The sequence below is a fragment of the Rhodnius prolixus genome, unplaced genomic scaffold, assembly GCF_049639745.1.
Source record: "Rhodnius prolixus isolate KJV_2025 unplaced genomic scaffold, Rpr scaffold_8, whole genome shotgun sequence".
NCBI lineage: Eukaryota > Metazoa > Arthropoda > Insecta > Hemiptera > Reduviidae > Rhodnius > Rhodnius prolixus.
Genome location: NW_027411593.1, coordinates 24974291 through 24994908, shown reverse-complemented (window position 1 = coordinate 24994908; position 20618 = coordinate 24974291). Strand labels below are relative to the sequence as shown.

Below are 20618 nucleotides of genomic sequence, written 5' to 3'. Positions count from 1 at the left end.
GTCCACGACACCTAATTGGTAGTTGGACGTTAAGCCTCGTCCGAAAAAAATACTTTTCCTTTACTGCTTTCCTTCTAATGTTCCATTAAAGTTTATTGTACTGTTATGTAACTTATATAATATTAGTAAGAATCAAATGTGAGTCTGAGTTTCCAAAATTGATTAAAATCAGTTTAAAATCGGATTTGCCACTTTATCGAATAGAATTTTCCGTATTTTAAGGATTACTAGCAAACGGCTATAATCATTTCATTCAAACTTTTTAAATTGTTTACGAATATCGAAATCTGCTACCAGAATGATTTTCACCGGTAATTTGATTAAGGTTACTTTATGTGAGGAGGTTTTTTTTTGCGTTCAAAGTTTTGAACAAAATTTGTGAGTTACTGTTGTAGTCGTGTGAATTTTCACTCCTGGTTTTGAAACAACTAATCTCCTAAGCAGTGACCACCCTTAGGACCACAATGCTGATGATTAACTGTTTAGTTTACCCACACATAAACACACTAAGCGGTTTATTCAGTGTACTACACATCGTGATCCTGGCAGTTTTAATAATAATAAAAAGATAAAAATAAATTCCTTCCCCCGCTCAACTTTTGGGGCATCCCTCAAGCCAGCGGTAGATAATCCCGCCTCCGTTACCCTAGACCCGGCTACCTCCCAAAAAAGTAATTAACTCTGCTCAGATAGAGATGGATGCGATAAATTCTTCCAGTTCCTCTCTCAGTAAAATATATTCACTCCCTGTCTCTGCATAAGATAATATCTCGTACTCGTTTATCCTTTCTGACTGCTATTTAAAAACAATAGATATAGAATTTTTAATAGTTACGCTGCTCCTATATTTAAATGTGTCTAAAACATTTAGTTCATTATAAATAGTGATGATTGCAGTTCTAGATACATTTAAATTCCGGAAATACCTACTTCTCGCAATTCTTCTTTTTATTTTGTATCCGATATCATTGTTATTGTTGGGAATAGGTACCAGTTTCCCAAATATAGCTTTATCAAGCCTTTTAAAGTCTGTAGGACATGGAGGCTTGGAAGCATAGATCCCCAGTTGTGGGGAACTCAGTGTGGTACATGGAAGGCTCCAAGACAGAGGGGTGTAGGAGCGGGAGTATACGGCGCTAAACCGAAATGTAGCTTTCCGGTTAGCCTAAGCAAACTAGCCACAGTCTTTCAGGAGGAGCTAGCTGCAATTAAGTTCTATGCTGCGGAGATTATTAGACGAGGAATAATTAAATCTAGGATCGTGATTTTCTCGAACAGCCAGGCTGCTCTAAGAGCTATTAGTTCCTATTAGGTTAACTCAAGGCTGGTATGGGATTGTCTGGGCGCCCTGGCGGAAATCAGTGACCAAAATAAGGTTTTTTCTTGTTTGTGTAACGGTCATTCAGGAGATTAGGGGAAATGAAGTGGCCCGTGAAGGCGCTGCGGAAGACATCATCAGTCTGGAGCCTTATTTTGGGGTATCCAAGTGCTTTAAGAGTGCGGCCATTAAATAATGGGTGCAAAAGAGGTCGCAGGTTGGTGGTTGGGACCACCATTGGGCAGAGTCAGTCGAAGTAGTTCATTAAGGTCTACCCAAAGCTGGGAAGACTGCAGAATTAATCCGCCAAGGCCGTGTGGTTACTAGGATAATTATAGGCCTATTGACTGGCCAATGCAGGCTCAGGAAGCACTTTCATGTAGGTTCTGTCAGGAAGAGGAGGAACCGGCATGTATTGTGTCAGTGTAAAGGGCTTGTCTGGCTAAGGATGTTACTTCTCGAGGAGGAAAAACCAAGGCCTGAGAGCTTTACCCAGAGGCCGCTCTCCAGAATTAAGAGTCTGAATTAAAATGACGGGTCTGGAGAGCGAGCTCTAGATTGGTGGAAGCCACAATAGATTCCAAAGGGGTCGCACTGGCGTAGGCCTAGGGCCGCCCTATTAAAATCTTATCTTATAGGTACCAGTTACTCAAGATATCTCGTCACTCTGGAACATTGTTCCCCAACTTATAAATTCTCGAATTTACTCATTATCTAGTTGCCATCACATATTTCGTCTTATCCTGATTTACCTGTAACCTAAAATCTCCTGGCCCGTTTCCTAACTCCAAATTGATTGACCGAACTGCTGCTGCATTTCTAGCAATGAGTGCCACATCCTATGCGTCGGCTAGATAGAGACTCTAACATTAAGTCACGTATTTATTTTTTATATTTGTAATGCCAAACACGATTAAATCAAATTATATTATACACTAATAGCATTAGCGATAGTAGCTCCACTTGTCTTGAACCAACTGCCATAGGAAATTCTTGTTCCAAAACATGCTACACTATTACTCGTTGCCGCGCTGTCTATCAATGTCATAATCACTATTTTGACAAGTGCGATCGGAAGGTTCATTGCCAACATGCACTTAATTAGCCCTGCACGTGACCCACTGCCAAGAACAGTTGATGGATGTCTATGGTATTTACAAAGCCGACGAAATTCACATTGGCATTCGCCCAGGGGACCATTTCTACTCTCACAGAGATCGTATTTTGCACATCACTCTTAGTAAGGAAATTCGTCGGTAACTGGTGTGTTTAAGCTCATTTCCTTTCTTATTATATATTGGGGGAAAAAGCAGTTTTTCAGTTTTTCGGCATGTTTTCCTTCAGCTAGACTTTCATAATTAAATTATAGATACTTCTCAGTCGACCTGTCACCTTCATACTAAATCATTTCAAGGCAAATACCATTCCCTCCAAGCGCTTTATTACACTTTACAAAATATTCAAAATTACGTGCGTAAATACAATGTATTTGTAATGGTTATATAAGTAGCTAAAGATAATGGGGCGAATATGAAGGCTGTACAAAGCTAAAACTACCAGAGAGGTAGAAGGTAAAAAGATAGGCTAGTTACCTGGTAAACCCCCTCGCTACCCATCACTGGGAATCTAGAACTTAGAGTAATTATGTGTACAAATCCACTGACAGTTGCTGTCATGAGTTTATAATTTAATGTAAGGCATGAATTATAAAGCATATGATGTCATATACAGAATTAATTTATAAATTATTATGTTTAATACATCTAAACATGTTTAAGAGGATGAGCGCGCTTCGTCAAAACACACTATTTCATTTGTTTCCTCTTCTAAATTATTACAACGATAATAGCAACAATGGTGATTACAACTATTATGGCAATTACAACTATTATGGCAATTACGTATCGATAACCACCAATACTTTTGATTTACATAATTTATTGCGTATGCCCTTTATCTTTTTATGTTAAACTGGTTATTTGCCTATAGTTGAGCCCTATTATTTTTTTGATAGATTGTTGAAGGCGTCTGGATCCATTATCTTTGTCACTTCGTTTCTCCACAGCAAGTTTCAGCTAGACTTCTCGCTAGACTATCTGACAAACGTTCGAAACTTAACCTACATAACAAAAGACTCCTATATCTTCTGCTAATGCGACCTATTTGGTCGTACGGCATCGAATTATGGGGATCGACAAAACGTTCTCTCTCTACGCCTCTGGAGGCAATGTCTGGACATTACAGTCAAAAATACTTCGAAAACAACGCTCCATTCTATGTGTCTAACCTCACTATCCATAGTGACCTCAAAATCCCTCTCGTTAAAGATCTTGCTAACACTCGTTTTCTCAACTTTCATTCCTCTACAGCAGCTCATCCTAACCCTTTCATAGAACACCTATCTTCTTCCACATGATCAGGTAATCCTCTAAGGATATTGAAGAGAAGATGGCCCCGCGATCTAGTCCCATCGTAAGAGCAGTATAGTGCATCTGTTCACGTTAATGAAGTGTCGCCACTGGGTGCCTTCTCCTATCTTCATTCACGGCATTATAATATATTTTATCACATTTGCTTGTTGCAACAATCGTTGCAGTTGCAAATTTCAATAAAAGATTTAAAAAAAAAAAGGTTCAGCAGCAGGAAATCAAATGAAAAGTCAATGCAACATATGGTGAGAACAATTCACATTTTATTAATTAGGCAACAGCGTAAATAAAATGTTTTGGACGTTTGCCTCACTCGCTACCAAACTGAGATGGTGACTGCATTCTGGATGTTAACTGGGCACAATTTTCTTTACAGAAGCACATAGTTTCGGAGTAACCGCTAGTCCCTTTTGTCTACTTTTTCTGCAATGAGAAATAGACGTTTAATATTTGCTATGGTTACAAAGAGTCCAAAACAAATGTTTAAGGCTAGTTGGGTCATATCCCCGGTGGACACCTATAGACTACGTACATGGAGAACTTGATGTTGCCTGTCTACATTTATCTTCATCGCTACGGAAAAATTTGTAACTCCCTGTGTACATAGCCCCTATCCATACATAAAAAGTATTGTAGATTATAACTTGAGTTCCTTTAGTTATAAAAAAAATATAAGCACAAACGGCTTGCTTTAATAAATCCATGTAGTTAAGGTTTTTTAATTATTATTTTTCCTTGTAAATAGTAAATTAGTTGAGTGAACATAGATACTGCAGCCTGAAACCTCTTTTCTTGTAACGATTTGTAACTATACTTTTAAATTGTAAATAAATTTCTATTCTGTTTAATATTTTCAACGATCTATGGGTTTGACAGCATTGTCGTGCTCACATGACGACCCCAAAGCTTGTCGAAATTATATTTGATGGCGAGACGGCAAATTAAAGACATTTTATTGACGCTGCCGTCAAAAAAATTAAAATAAATGAAAAACAAAACTACCAGTTGGTTATACGAAGATTAAGTAGAGGATGATTAGGTATATATGGTTAGTTAGCTGATTTTACACCTATTATAGAAATTATGGAATTACAATTATTGTTTCGAGGTTCTGTAATCAGTTGATTTATCCGCGAATAAGTGTTATTAGAAGTAAGTTGTTAGACAGAACAAGCTAAGAATTTATAAAACTCTTGGTCTTCCTGCCCTGGTATATGCCTCCGAAACTTGGACAATCATGAAAGCAGATGAACAACGACTTTTAATATTCGAAAGGAAAGTACTGCGTAAGATCTTCGGCCCTTGGCGTCGCAGAAAAAACAGAGATTTGTGTGCTCTGATAAAAGAGCCGAATATTATAGCGTTAAATTAAACTAATCAGGCTTAGATGGGCTGGACATGTCGCAAGAATGGTCCAGGAAGAGATCCTGTACAACTTCTGCAGGAAGTCTCTGACCGTAAAAGAAGAGTTGGGAGACCAAAGCTGAGATGGTTTGACAGTGTGACGCAGGATGCCAGGCAGCTATTGCGTACTAGGAACTGGATGGCGGCTGCAAGAGAGAGGGGACGTCTGGCGGAGTAAGATCGAGGAGGCCAGGACCCAACTAACTGGGTTCTAGTGTCATTAAGATAGAGAGAGATGAAACTACAATTATTACAAAATCAAAAAAAGCACATCTGAAGTTGATCAAAACAGTTACAAAAAGAATTAAATTACGACAAAGGTCGAGAACTTTACTTTACTTTATTTGAATCACACTTTTAGGACAAAGGCACCTTTTCAGTTCTGGAGAACCCTTTGATTTAAATCTAAACCATCTTCAGTGGAGAAAGAGAGCCAACAGGAAAATCTGCTTTGAAATTAAGTCCGGGAATGATTTTAGACTATGTTCTTGTAATAGTTACAGATTTTAGGTGTTGTGGTCGTACCCGTTTATAACAGGGAAATCTGGTGATTAATAATTAGGCCGTGTTTGTAAATGGAGATCGCTCTGACACTAGAGCTTCCCTGTTTTCAACAAAGCAGCAGCTAGTTTTAACCGAAAAGGAGTGCAAAGAAGATACCTTGGACAGATTTGTTGGCTAATAAAGGAATAAATTCAAGATATTGGATATCCTACATGTTTATTATTTTGCGCAATGACTGCTGAACTAATCTATTATTTTTTTTTTATTTGTTTAATTAGTGCAATAGAATCAGATTTCATAGGAATTTGGAGCTTTCTTAGTCCAATATCACAGCCAACAGTCAACAGTGATCACAACAGGGAAGTTAGCCTAAAGGCAGCGTAAAAGAATAGAAAATTGGGGACCAGAAATGAAGTCACAGATAAAAGAAACTGTTCATTATTTTTGGTGACTGATTCATAGTTTCAATAGGATGAAAAAATAAATGCCAGTTTTCAGTCCATGAACAGACAAGACAAAAGACACACTTCAGTCCGGTAGGACAGTTGTAGAAGGGTTGATCGTCAAAAACTGCACCAAAAAGCGTAACGTTGAAAAACACCCAACTTTGACAATTTTTTTCTTTTTCTCTATAAAAGTATAAATTCCAAATTTTCTATAAAATATAGGGCAAATCCTCCTTTATGACTGTAATTTTATTCCAACAACCTAGATTTAATAGGTTTCGAGAAATAAGATAGCAAAAACTAGAAAAAACGAAAAAGTTCTTGTTCTAGTTCTTCTTCTTCTTGTTGTTGTTAACGTTTTTGTAAACAACGTAGCGCCTAAACGCGCGAACCGATTTTCATGAATTAGATGTCATTCGATTCGGAATTTTATGTAGATTTGCCTTTAGAAGATCACGACGCTGTACATCGAATGAAAGAGAAGTTAGCCCCCATATATAAAAAAATATCGCGTAGTTTTCGAGATATTTGAAGTAAAATATTTTTCACTTTATAGAACGGAAAGAAACATTAACCCTGAATATCTCGTTTTCTGCACGATAGAATTTTACTAAAATTTACACAATTATAGACAATAGTAGTCTCCATATACAAGTAAAATACAAACAAAATCTATCGAGTAGTTTCCGAGATTTTTGAAGTTAAGGTTTTCACTTTATAGAACGGAAACAAACTTTAACCCTAAATATCTCGTTTTCTGCCCGATAGATTTTTACTAAAATTTACACAATTATAGACAATAGTAGTCTCCATATACAAGTAAAATACAAACAAAATCTATCGAGTAGTTTTCGAGATTTTTGAAGTTAAGGTTTTCACTTTATAGAACGGAAACAAACTTTAACCCTAAATATCTCGTTTTCTGCCCGATAGATTTTTACTAAAATTTACACAATTATAGACAATAGTAGTGTCCATATACAAGTAAAATACAAACAAAATCTATCGAGTAGTTTTCGAGATTTTTGAAGTTAAAGTTTTCACTTTATAGAACGGAAACAAATTTTAACCCTAAATATCTTGTTTTCTGCTCGATAGATTTTTACTAAATTTCACACAATTATAGACAACAGTAGTCTCCATATACAGGTAAAATATAAACAAAATCTATCGAGTAGTTTTCGAGATTTTTGAAGTTAAGGTTTTCACTTTATAGAACGGAAACAAACTTTAACCCTAAATATCTCGTTTTCTGCCCGATAGATTTTTACTAAAATTTACACAATTATAGACTAAAGTAGTCTCCACATACAGGTAAAATATAAACAAAATCTATTTAGTAGTTATCGAGATATTTGTAGTTAAAGTTTTCATTTTATAGAACGGAAACAAACTTTAACCCTAAATATTTCGTTTTTTGCTCGATAGATTTTTACTAAATTTTACACAATTATAGACAATGGTAGTCTCCATATACAGGTAAAATATAAACAAAATCTATCGAGTAGTTTTCTAGATTTTTGACGTTAAAGTTTTATCTTTATAGAACGGAATCAAACTTTAACCCTAAATATCTCGTTTTCTTCTAGATAGATTTTTACTAAATTTTACACAATTATAGACAATAGTACTCTCTATATACAGGTAAAATATAAACAAAATCTATCGAGTAGTTTTCGAGATAAACACTGTGTAATAATAATATAATAATGTTGCAATATAAAATATAATAATCGTATAAATACTGTGTAAAGCAGTCAGGGTAATGAAGGAAAAATATTGAGTCTGAATATGTATGAAGCCATAAGTTGTTAGGAAAAGATAAAACAAAACATAAAACCTTTTGTTTCAACTATTTGCGAATTAAATTTTAATAACTAACTAATTATAACTTTAATTTTAGTAACAGCAACAGTTACAACAACTTGACACTACTGTCAAAGTACTTATGTACGCTGACGATATTGTGCTCCTGAGCGAGAATCCACTCCAACTTCAGAACAATATTAATATCCTTAAAAAATACTGTGAACAGTGGGGTTTGGAGGTAAATCTGGCGAAGTCCAAGATTGTTGTTTTTAGAAGAGGAGGTAGGCTTTCGTCAAGGGAAAGTTGGAGATATGGGGATATGCTGATAGATGTGGTCAATTCATATAAATATTTGGGGGTTACTCTGACACCTCGCCTTTCCTTCCAAACGTACATTAAGGAGAGAGTCTTTATGGCTAAAATGGCCCTTAATACAGTCTGGTCAGTCCTTGTTGCTCAATGGATGGTTCCCTTGTCCCATAAGTTCCAACTTTTTAATACTGTTTTCAGATCTATCGCTTGTTATGCTGCTCAGGTTTGGGGGTATGAGCAGTATGATGGATTGGAGAAATTATTGCGTTTTTTTATTAAGAAATTATATTCCCTGCCTTCAATTACTCCAAACTTCATGCTGTATCTTGAAACTGGTGTCGATTTGTTATTTACGTTTACTTTAGGGCTCCATTTCAGATACATTCTGAAAATCCTTGAATTACCGGCATATAGACTCCCTAGAGTAGTTGCACTAGAAATCGTTAAACACAAAACCTTTTGGTTTGACAGCTGGATAAAACTGGCTGAAAAGTACAATCTTAATTTCTGTTTCTCCTATAATAATGTTTCATTGTGGAAGAATCAGTTTGCTATTCTGTCAAATAAAATAAAGATAGTTCATCGGGAAGTGTGTGTTACAAGCGCCAAAAATTCTAATAGATACCTTTTTTATAGAGAGCTTAATGTTAATGCTGGTCTATTTTCTTTTTCATCTCAGACTACAGAATTAAATTTAAAAGAATTACGTTGGCTGTTTAAGATGAGATGCGAACTGCTCTATTTTGAATTTTACCCCTTGGGTTGACAGGGAGGTAGAGTTGTGCTCACTATGCAATTTAAAGGCCAGAGAGGACATATGCCATGTTTTGGCTATTTGTCCTATCTTGGCAGAATTTAGAGTGCGACACCTCGGTGTTCGTTCTCTAACTTTGCCCAATTTAAGGGAGCTTTTAAACTCTACTAACTGTCTCAATCTTATTAATTACGCTCGCTCTGCCTGGTTGTACAGATACCAATTAATTCAAGAGTTTAATTATTAGTTTATGAAGATGTTTATTAATTTTATTTTTGTTTTAATTTTAATTTTTAATTTTCTATTTACTTTTCCAATGAATGGCTATTTGTACTTTATGGATGCGATTTTTTTTTTCTTTTTTCTTTATCTTATTTGTAATATTATGCATTTTCTTGTTCTTTATTAATAATAGGTTTTGTTTTATACAATTATCATTTCACTAAGTCACTTCTTATATTATTTTTGCTTAATTATATTATATTAAAAAAGCACCTAACTTCCGGCTGACGGATTACCAAGCCGTATACGCTTTTGTTTTGTTTTGTTTTCAATTCTAAAGTTTGTAATTATTCTCAATAAAGTGTCTTATTATTATTATATTACAACAACTTGACTCTTCCGGGAAATAAATTTTCCTCGTTTGTAATTCTAATATTATATTATTCAATCTCAATTATTATAACTGTACAGATAATGAGTCGCACAAAACGCTTATAAGACTGTTTAAAAGCTAATCCTTATTATTTCTCTGACTCTCCTAGCTCCAGTTATATTTTATAATTAAATGACCTACAATATGCAACAAGGGAACGAATTTTAAGGGAAATCGTTAGATATATTTTCTAAAAAATGTTACAAACTCGAGAATTTTTTTAGCGAATGTGTTATTTCTAATTGGTTGATATTGTTAGCAGTGATATTGATTGCTATACGTTTCTTTGCAGAAATAACTGCAAGGCATTGAACGTTAGTGATAGAAATATAATTGTGGTATATTACATTGTGTTGTAACAACATTGTTGTTCCGATTACATAATTTAAAAAAATAAAGAAGACGAAAAAGTAAAATATTAGTTAACTGAAGTAGGAGTTTTCGTCTTTTTATTAAAGTAAAGAGACTTAATCATTATCATGCAATAAAAATAATTTTACTTAATGCTAGAATTACGATTTCTTGTACTAGCAGTTACAATAAAACCTATCGTCACATTATCTTAATAATTTTACACATTATCTTTTATAGTTTAGACCAAAAATATTATAATCTAAAAATAATTTGTATTTTATTTCAGAATTTACCAAGACCGTTAAAAAGAAATAAGTTCAACTCAAGGTAAGCGATACTTCTTTATAATTCAGAGTAATTACATAAATTAGGAATATACTTTATTTGATTTTCACTTGTGTTTTTGAGGAATGTATTTAATTATTTAATTCCCTTAAATTTTGAGAATTTTGCGATTAAGGAGTGCATGCTGTTTAGGATCTGGACCACAAAAAATGGGTGAAACTGTTCATCAATAGGTCCGCGTGAAATGTTACGGATTCTTAAAAGCGTTGTGTTAAATATCATTATACTTATGCAATTTTGCTGGAGTGTGCAATCAGGCTCTTGTAATGCGACTGAATTTGAGAGATTGAAGTAATACTTGTGACCATAACAAATCTTGCTGCAGCCGTAGACAATCATCCATTTAAACAGGAGAAATGATGATGTAAGTGAGCTGTTTCTACAAAGTGAGTAATCTATTAAACAAAAAGTTACTTACGTATGAGTAATTGTTGTCAAACTTGATTTTAATATCACATTTTATCTCCTTTAACAGTCAGAAGAATTTGGTTCGTGCATTACTGGGAAAGGCTATTTAGAAGGAATCTATCCATTTTCTTTTACAAGAGTATCCTTAATTACATTTTTCGGTAAAAAAAATTGCTTATTTGTAGGCAGTATAAGTTAAAAGGAAATCGAACGTTTTCGAGAAACTATAAAAATACTTTTCTCTTATTTTGCGTTTATTTTTGCTACAATCAGCGCTAGCTATAAGTAACAATGATAACAGAGTAACAAATGATAAGGAAACGAGTGGAGAAGTTACCCAGTGGTAACACTCCCAAACATTTGATGGTTAGTCACTCTCTTCACTAGAGAGGAGAACACGAGACCACTGTTTTTTAAGACGTCTTGTCGGGTTGTCAAGAAGAGTCTTAGAAGAAAGATTTTGAGCTAGAGGATTTATATGAGATAGCAGGCTGAAGTGGAGTTTTCTGTATCGTGTTTTAGCAACTTCGATGATAAAAGGAATGTTAAGGTCAGTGTGTATAGTCGGGTTGGAGACATAAAATGGAGCGTGTACAATAGTTCGAAGTATTTTAGATTGAAGGGCTGAATCCTTTGGAGATTGGAGCGTTTGGTTGAACCCCACAGCTCTATTCCATACGCCCAGATGGATTTCAAAATAGAAGTATAAATCAGTCATTGTCCAGAGAGAGTTTAGATCTATCGTCTTTGAAGTAGTCCGATAGGGTCTGTTTAGTTCTGTGCTTTTTAGTCTAGTGTGGGGGTTCCAAGAAAGTCTTCGGTCTAATCCAAGCCCAAGGTAGCGGGCAACATTCACTACTGGTAGAGGTGTTAAGTTATAGAAGACTGGAGGAAGATATAAAAGTACTGAAAAAAAAAAAATCTTTCAGTAATGTGATTCTTTCGGTTCGCCAATTTTCCCCAAAAACAGTTAACTTTCTGTGATTTTGATTTTTGCACATAAAAAATGCACATAATTGACCAGTTTGTATGAACCTCTTTTCCCGTAATGAGGAAATCTTAAAGCGGATATTTACTGGAGAAAAGTTGCACATTTACAAGATTTTCTCTGACTTAGTAGAGTAAAGAGTAAATAAAAGTAAGATATTTAATAAGTTAATCTCTTTTCAGATTTCTTCCTTGTCAAATATTTGACATATCTGAAAAGTCTACTTAGAGCAGTAAAAGGCAAGTTTATTTCTAAACTCACCAGTCAGCCATCTTCTGATAGCGACAAAACTTGTGCCAGTAATAAATAAAAAAGTAAATCGTTATGTCCGAGTAGTTGCTACAGTAACTAACTAATGCTAGTCAGCGTTAATGTGCTTCCACTTGAGTAATAAAATGGGTAAGTTTTAGTTTGGCAAGGCGCTCCTGTAAGTTTATCAAACTTAGGCCTGAGACAGTGTACTGTGTAAAGTCCGCTTTTCTCTATATATTCTGATACTCGCACAGTTTATTGCCTTTGCTATTAGATTTGTTTCTCTTAATAATGTTAATGGTAACCCCGTCCTACCTTTGCTATATTACATTTAGAGATATCCACAGAGCTTACAACTTTAATAGCTTACTGAGTAGACCTAATTTAATATGAATAATATTACTGGACCGCTCAGGAGCACCAACAACTACAAACGGGCGACAAAAGGGACAGAAAAGTCGGAGTAAAAATTTATTTATTATGCAACAGTTAAAGAAGAATACTGTTTATCGTTTTTGGAACTGAATCATTGATCTAAATGGAGGACATTTTTTTTATAGTTTTTTCCCCAAATCAGAAAATAAGATTAATTATTTTTAAGAACACAGGAAAAAGATACTAATTTTCCTAGCATTTAGAGTCCAGGCATTGAAATTGTAGATTCTAGGTGATTATATTTTTCTTTCCTTCACGTCCATCTTCTTCCTTATAAGCGCATTTCTTCTTGTCTTTGGCATCATTTTCTCCAGTATCCAGTATTAATAAGAAGATATCTTATTAAAGGAGCTTATTTGTTTGATCCACTTTTCTACAGGGATAACGATAACGCGAAGTGCAACATCTGCCCAATATATTTATATTCTCTTTCAAACTAAAGAAATCCTAATTTTAAGTAAACAAAGTGGATTCACGCAAATAATTGAGATTTAAGGCATTTAGATTCCAGGCGATTATATTTTTCTTTCCTAAGAGCCTATGAACATAAGGTTGTCAAAAACTGTACGAATCATAATCTCAAAACATTACCTTCAACGAAGTTCGCTAATGTAGGCTTTACCTCGACAGAAGACTTACATGGAATATTCATACTCGACTTAAGAGAACAGAACTCATCAGACGCTTCCGAAAACTGAAAAGACTATTAGAAAACAGATCAAAACTTACTCTTGACTACAAAAGACTTATTTATGTAAGTATATTAAAGCCAGTCTGAGCTTATGACGCCGAACTGTGAAGTTCAACTAAACGCTCAATTCTGCAAAGGATACAGTCCTTGCAATCTAAAATTCTTCGCTCTATAGTAAACGCTCCTTTCTACGTCACCCAATCAAACCATTCACACAGAACTAAACGTTCATTTCATCACGCCATTGGCTAAAACCCATTATTCCATCTTAACAAACAATCTCTCATCACAATCCAGTGCTATAACACCTTTCTTACTGGACAATTACAGGTAACAGTCCTAGACAATGGCCTCGCGATCTCCTCTCTGACGAATATTGAACTGTTGTTGGAGTGCTACTCTTCTATTTAGAAATCACTATGTCACCATTAAAAGCGCTTCCAAATGAAACCACATTTTATTAATACCCTCCAAGTGTTACAATCCATTCTAAAATCAATCACTCAAACAAACTGACAGATCTTGTTGTAAATGTACTTTAGAAATTGTAACTATTGTCAAATAGAAATTAATAATCAAATTGTTAAATAATAAATCCCAAAAATGTTAAACACAGAATCAGATTTTAATCTAATGAGAGCAGAAACAGGTTGTCGAAACGGATCCCTGAGTTAAATTTCAGTGAATCGATTTCATTTCTGCGAACACTTTGCTTTGGTAAACCAAAATTAAATTAGGAGTCAGTAAATAGGTTAACTGGTTATGTGGGCTAAATATCGGGATAGATTAGTAAAATTGAAAAAATCAGGGTTAATTAGTGATTTATAATGAGAAGGAATAAATCATAGCAATCATTCCTAAATGAAATATGACTGTGCCCAATAATTTGAAAATGAATTGAATCAATAGTTTTATAAGAGATAAAATGTAAGTAGTAAAATATGGATATTAAAAATATTCCAGTATGAAAGGGGGATTCCTGCACCCTAATTCTGAGATTTAAAAAATAATATTTAATGAAGAGTTATATTAAAGGCAATATTTTGTTTATTTTATATTCATTCATTATAAAATTTGAATTGATTTTTGGTTTTTTAATGTTTCAGGTTGCTTCAATTATTTTATTTCCATTTGGAATACTTATTTGGAGTTAATTGGCAAATAAAAACGGGTTCAATTTAATCTGATCCCATAATTTTCAAAGTAGTTATTTTCTGAGCCTTCATTTTATATGTTTTTCATGGTTTCCGGCAATCAATCACTGTTCAAAAGAAAATTAGTTGCAGCTCTACAGTTCAAACCTTTAGTTAAGAGTACATTTTCCTCCGGTATTTTTTGTTCTTTTAAATTAAATAAAAAATTTACTCCGCTCATAAAACTTTTAATAAAATACATATTAGTTGGACATTTATGAGAAATCTTAAACCTATCAATTTAGTCGTACCATCTAAATTACCAACTTGGCCCCTTATTTGAACTCATAATAGGAAATAATAGTTTCCTCGATTTATCGTAGTGGTTAAAAAAAAAGAAAAATGCATCCTTAAAAAACAGGAAATTTTCTATAAGATAGTCTACCAATAACACAGGATTAGGTAAATATTTCCTTGAAGAAAAACTTTTTGAAAAGCGCACATGTCAAAAGTTAGAAAACTTTTCTTCCCGCCTAATAGTTTTCCCGGAGTTGCCAAAGTTTGGGTCACTTCTTGCCACTAAACTTCCCCGTCCAGCCACTAGTCCTTCCCTCTTCCAACTAGCGGCTCCTCAATCTTCTCCTCCCACAGACTCGATAGCCTGCCAGTTCTTCTTGCTTCTCTGCAGGATCCATGCTTTCATTATTTCTGGCTGTCTTCTTAAACGCATTCTTCTAAGGTGCCCACTATTATCAGTATTTTTAGATTCATTCTCCTCTGTTTCCTTCACGTCCATCTTCTTCCTTATAAACGCATTTCTTCTTGTCTTTGGCATCATTTTCTCCAGTATCCAGTATTAATAAGAAGATATCTTATTAAAGGAGCTTATTTGTTTGATCCACTTTTCTACAGGGATAACGATAACGCGAAGTGCAACATCTGCCCAATATATTTATATTCTCTTTCAAACTAAAGAAGTCCTAATTTTAAGTAAACAAAGTGGATTCACGCAAATAATTGAGATTTAAGGCATTTAGATTCCAGGCGATTATATTTTTCTTTCCTAAGAGCCTATGCAGCTAAGGTTTTCAAAAGTGAATGAAACATAATCGCAAAACATTACCTTCGACGAAGTCCGCTATCTTGGGCTTTATTTCGACAGAAGATTTACATGGAATCCTCATAAAGACAAGAGATCAGAACTCAACAGACGCTTCCGACAACTGAAAAGACTGTTAGACAACAGATCAAGACTAACTCTTGACTACAAAAGACTTATATATGTAAGTATATTAAAGCCAGTCTGGGCTTATTGCATCGAACTGTGGGGTTCAACTAAACGCTCAAACCTCCAAAAGATCCAGTCCTTGCAGTCTAAAATTCTTCGCTCTATAGTAAACACTCCTTTCTACGTCACCAATCAAACCATTCACAAAGACCTAAACATTCCTTTCGTCACACCATTGGCTAAAATCCGTTATTCCATCTTAACAATCTAGCATCACAATCCACTTGTACAACATCTATCTTACAGGACAATTACAGATTACACTCCTAATTACTGGTCTCGCGATCTCCTCTCTGACGAATATTGAACTGTTATTGAACCTTATATTGAAAATTGAAGCTTATAGTAACTGAGTTAAATCGCAAGGATTTAAGTAAAAAAGTCTGTGTGTTTACATTGCTAGAATCTGTATATGATCTGTTCACTCCAAAACTCGATTAACTGCATAAAACAAAAAAATGGTTAAATGCAATGTAATAATGTACAATGTTTTGTAAAATTCCGTTGATCGTATAAATTTAAGTAAATTTACTGTTATCATTTAGTGCCTGCTACTGAATTTGAGTTGAACTATTGCAACGATTTACGTTACAGCACTGAGATAATCAAAATTGCTTCTGAAATAAATTATTTATTAACCATTGAACCATAAAATTTTGCCGTTTAATTGTATTAATCTGTATTTTTAAGGAAATTTAATATTAATTTATAAAAAACTATCAGTGAGCCAAGTGCTTTTACACTTTTTTTTTTTTTTTTTTTTTCACTTTATTTGTGTATTTACAACTGCAACAATTGTTGCACCAAGTAAACATGATCTTACTGGTTCAGTTCACTTGTTATGACATGATTAGAGCAATCACCCACTGGTGAAACTCTTTCGCAATGATTTAGTCACAACAGATCTCTAGGCCATTTTCGCTTCAAGCGTCGAGGAGGATTGTCGGGAAGGTGAGGAGAGGAGAGTTGTTGGACAAGAGGATTAGGATGGAGAGCTAGGAGGCTGTGAAAGTTGCGGTAGCGAGACTTTATTAGGTTAGTGACAAAAGGGATGTGTAGGTCAGTGTGTATTGTAAGGTTAGAAATGTAATAAGGAGCATTCAGGATTTTCCTTAGGATTTTGGATTGTAATGTCTGTAGGCGTTTGGAGTTAGAGGGTTTGGTTGAGCCCCACACTTCTGCTCCGTATGTCCATATGGGTCTTAACAGGGTCTTGTAAATAGTCAGTTTGTAATTCACGTCAAGTTTGGATCTGCGGTCAAGTAGTCTACTAAGTAGCTTGTAGCGTCTGTTCACGTCTTGTCGTTTCAGTCGAGTATGTGGGTTCCAGGTGAGTCTCTTGTCAATGTACAGTCCTAAGTATCGTACTGAGTCAGCTGGAGGAATCGTTACACCGTTCAGTTGAACTGGTGGACTCGCAGATTTTCTTAGAGTAAACGTAATGTTTACTGACTTTTGTTCATTAATTTTAATTTTCCATTTTCGGAACCAGGTTTCGAGAAGCTTTAAGTGAGTTTGAATATTCTGACTGGCTTGCACCGGATCGGAGTGAGATGAAAGTATAGCAGTATCATCAGCGAATGTTGAAACTATTGTATTTTGAGAAAGAGGTAAGTCAGCAGTGTATATTAGAAAAAGGAAAGGGCCCAGTATGCTTCCTTGAGGAACTCCAGCTTTTATAGGTAGAACGGATGAGAGAGCCTGCCCTTGACGAACGCGGCAGTACCGATCGGTTAGATAAGATTTTAAGATCAGATAGTAGGTGTAAGGAAGATGATTTTTGAGTTTGTACAGTAAACCCGAGTGCCAGACCCGATCAAAGGCTTGAGCCACATCGAGAAAGACACCCGAACAGTACTGTTTACGCTCCAAGGAAGAGGATATGGTATCTATTACACGGTGCAGCTGTTGAGTTGTTGAATGAAATGCGCGGAAACCAAATTGATGTTCAGGTAGCAAATCCTCTATTATAGGTATTAGACGCCTTAGCAGAAGCTTCTCCAGTATTTTCCCAAAAACAGGTAAAAGGCTTATTGGACGGTAGGAGCTAGGTTGTTGTGCAGGTTTATTGGGTTTCAGTATCATTTTCACTATAGAGTATTTCCAGAGCATTGGAAAGTAAGTCGTTCGTAAAACTGCGTTGTAGATGTAAGTTAGAAAGAGAATACCACTTTTTGGTAAGTTGCGTAAAATGTTACTAGTTATAAGATCATAGCCAGGAGATTTTTTAGTCGGTAGTTGCTTAATAATGTACTTTACGTCTGAAGGATTAAAGGCTTTAGGAGGTAAGGTGAGTTGTAGGGGTGAGTCTAAGTCCTCTTCAATGTTTAGTTCGTGCAGCTGATCGTTCATGTCCGGATGTGGAATAAATACATTAGATAGGTGAGTGGCAAAGAGATTAGCTTTGTCTTGGTCTGTTTTCGCCCAGGTAGAGTTGTCATGCAGTAAAGGAGGAGAACAGTCTTTGTATGCCAGAATTTTGCGAGTACAGAACCAAAGAGATTTGTCTGATGTTGTTAAGGATGATGTGTATTGACTGTAAATGTCTGACTTTAGTTTGTACAGTTCCCGTTTGAGAAGTCTTGTTAGTTGATTTAGTCGTCTATGTTCGGATGGATATCGGGTCCGTTGCCATCTTGCTCTCGCTTTCCTTTTCTCTGTCAGTAGAGTCCTTAAATTTAGAGGCAGTAATATGTTCTGGGGCGCTTTTCTTGGTTTTGGAGAAGAGGTAGCTGTCCAGGCTGCTTGTTGAATAGTTTTAGTAAGTTGGTCGACTGCTACGTCTATGTCTTCTGCAGTTTTTAAGGCGGTGCGTAAATCTATTTGCTTGTCAACGATATTCCTGAAGAGGTCCCAGTTTGTCGGTCCAGTGATAAGTGAAGGAGAACTAGAATTGAAGGTGGGTTGAGAATTTAAAGCCAGTAAAACGGGAGAGTGGTCAGAGGATAGGTCAAATGTAGTAGAAATGTCACAAGAGGAAGGAAGTACTCTAGATGATATGAAAATGTCTAAAATGTCTGGTGATTTCCGTGGAGATGTAGGCCAGTACGTGGAATTAGAAGGTGAGATTACGGAATAGGAAGAGGTTGATAGTGAGTTTAGAAGAGTCCGTCCACGTGGGTTTGTGACACGACATCCCCACTGCTGATGTTTTGCATTGTAGTCCCCGCCCGCTAGAAAGTGAGAACCAAGAGATTGGAAAAAGGAAAGGAAGTCATTTTGAGAGATGGTTTTATTGGGAGGACAGTATACTGCTGCTATTGTGATTTGGAGAGGTAGGATATTTAAAGAAACGGAGGTAGCCATCAAAGAGTCAGTGGGAGAGCTAGGATTCACGTAATGTGATAGAGATCGACGAATGAGAATCGCTGTTCCACCTTGAGGTCGGTCTGCAGGATGGTCTGTTCGGTAGATTATGTAGTCCTTAATGTAAAAGTAAGTGGTACTCGTAAAGTGTGTTTCTGTAATGAGTGCTATGTCTATTCGTCTATTGTGCAGTAAAAAGTCCAGTTCGTCTTTGTGAGCGCTCAAACCATTGGCATTCCAGAGAAGAATGAGGAGAGACTGTTGTTTTGATGGAGTGTTCATGACATCTTGGGCAGAATTTGGGTGACTACTGTAGTAAGGAGAGTTATCAGTGGGCTGATCATTGTTTTGAAGTCACTGAGGAAAGTGGTTAGAAGTGAGGTGATGTCAGTCGCTGCAGGTGGTGGAGGTACAAAGTGAGAAGTCGAAGGTTTATGACTTTCTGCTGTGGCTTGAGCATAAGTTTTGGACGAGTGAGCTAATGGAGAAGGAGTTGAAACCTGTTGAGAAGAAGGCTCATTAATTGAAGGAAAATCGCTTGGCCTGGACGTTGGAGATGGCTGGTTTCTTCTGTTTGTGACGGGCGATCCTCTTCTGAGTCGTTGCAGTTCCTTGTGGGTGTTGCATCCGAGGTAGCTTGCAGGATGATTCTCCTGGCAGTTGGCACACTTTGCTGGTTCTTCTCGGGGTTTAACGCATTCAGTGGACCAGTGTGGTCCTGCACACTTCACACACCTTGGGAAGTGGTTGCAATAAGATTTCGTATGTCCAAACTCTTGGCATCTCTTGCATTGAGGGATTTGTCGTTTTTTAAAAGGTTCTTCCACCTTGATTCTGGTGTAAAGGAGACTGTGAAGTGAGAAGATCTCTTCATTATTGGGACCTTGATGTAAGTCCACAAAGAACAAAGGTAGAGGAATCTTGGTAGTAGTACTTATGACATTTGTCACATTTTTGACTGAGAAACCTAGTTTCTCCAGTTCCTCCTTTATAATAGTGACGGGTGTGGTATGGTGGAGATGGCGGAGAACCACCCTGAAAGGCTTGTCCTCTTTTAGTTGGTACGTATGGTAGTCTGCTTTTTGTGACATTAGGTACTTAACGATTGTTCGGTATCCTTCAACAGTGCAGGCGGTTACCATGGTGTCGCTAGCTCGTGCTTTACAAGAGAAGTTATTATCTCCGACTAAGCTGGTGAGTACTCTACACATTCCCACGTAGTTGGTAATATTTTTAATAAATATTGGAGGCGGTTTTGATGATTTCTCTTTTTCCTGTTCAATGATATTATTTTCTTCGTCGATATTGATAGCTAGTGGTGCAAACGGGTTTGCAGTAATAAAGCAGGGTGGCTGTTGTGCACCATTGCTTGTTAAGACAAGATGATCATGTCCTACTGGCGTTGAGTCAGCATCAACTGATGAAGGCAAAGTTTGTTTATTGGATGGTTCGCGTATTTTTGTTGATTTAACTTTGCGGCTCTTCTTCTTTTTATTTGGAGGACTGGCATTGAGAGCTGTTCTTTTATGAGCGACCTGGGAGGATGCAATTGAAGAGGCGTCATCACTCATGTGAGAGTGACCGTCTTGATCTAGATCGCTTACGCTCATCTTTAATTTAATTAATTAAAGATTTGCTTTACTTCTTTGTAAGAAAAACACAAAGGATATGGTTAAGGTTTTGATTAAGGAATAAAGTAAAGAAAGAAGTTTAATAATAAGAAATAATAATGTTAATCAAATGTTTCTTTTTGTTTTTACAAATACAAAAATAGAAATAACTAAGAT

General features: G+C 35.9%; 2 long non-coding RNA genes across 5 annotated transcripts in view; one reads left to right on the top strand and one right to left on the bottom strand.

The window, feature by feature from the left end:
* The window catches only part of LOC141451049 (uncharacterized), a 1078357-nt gene that overhangs the window by 657086 nt on the left and 400653 nt on the right, over positions 1-20618 (top strand). For all 3 annotated transcript variants that reach the window (XR_012456506.1, XR_012456504.1, XR_012456505.1), the window contains one exon: positions 10272-10312. This is a non-coding gene — a long non-coding RNA (uncharacterized lncRNA). The remainder of the gene's footprint in view (positions 1-10271; positions 10313-20618) is intronic.
* LOC141451050 (uncharacterized) overlaps positions 3989-20618 on the bottom strand; it is a 125246-nt gene continuing 108616 nt past the window's right edge. For both annotated transcript variants that reach the window (XR_012456508.1, XR_012456507.1), the window contains one exon: positions 3989-4170. This is a non-coding gene — a long non-coding RNA (uncharacterized lncRNA). The remainder of the gene's footprint in view (positions 4171-20618) is intronic.